Source organism: Penaeus monodon, chromosome 20 (genome assembly GCF_015228065.2).
Source record: "Penaeus monodon isolate SGIC_2016 chromosome 20, NSTDA_Pmon_1, whole genome shotgun sequence".
NCBI lineage: Eukaryota > Metazoa > Arthropoda > Malacostraca > Decapoda > Penaeidae > Penaeus > Penaeus monodon.
This window is the reverse complement of record NC_051405.1, coordinates 41363095-41363312: the sequence shown is the minus strand read 5'-3', so window position 1 is coordinate 41363312 and position 218 is coordinate 41363095. Positions and strand designations below refer to the sequence as shown.

Sequence of the window (218 nt, the reverse complement as noted above, 5' to 3'; positions counted from 1 at the left end):
ATCACTTACTGCGGCTGACTAATTCAACTTTGATGATCGAGGAAAAGAAGCGATTTGTATAAAGGAGAAGAGAAATGGACTGAAGCTTTGGTACGCAAGAATATAAAACCCTTGAGTGAAAGATATGACGCTCCATACGCAGCTATGATGAAAGGTGAGACACTATATAGCCTTGAGAATTTATGCTATGAATTCAAGTCTTCAGTGAAGAGTCACGA

General features: G+C 39.0%; 1 protein-coding gene across 1 annotated transcript in view; it reads right to left on the bottom strand.

Moving 5' to 3' along the window:
• LOC119585834 (neuropeptide SIFamide receptor-like) overlaps nt 1-218 on the bottom strand; it is a gene marked incomplete at its 5' end in the record, with an annotated part of 60650 nt that overhangs the window by 45015 nt on the left and 15417 nt on the right.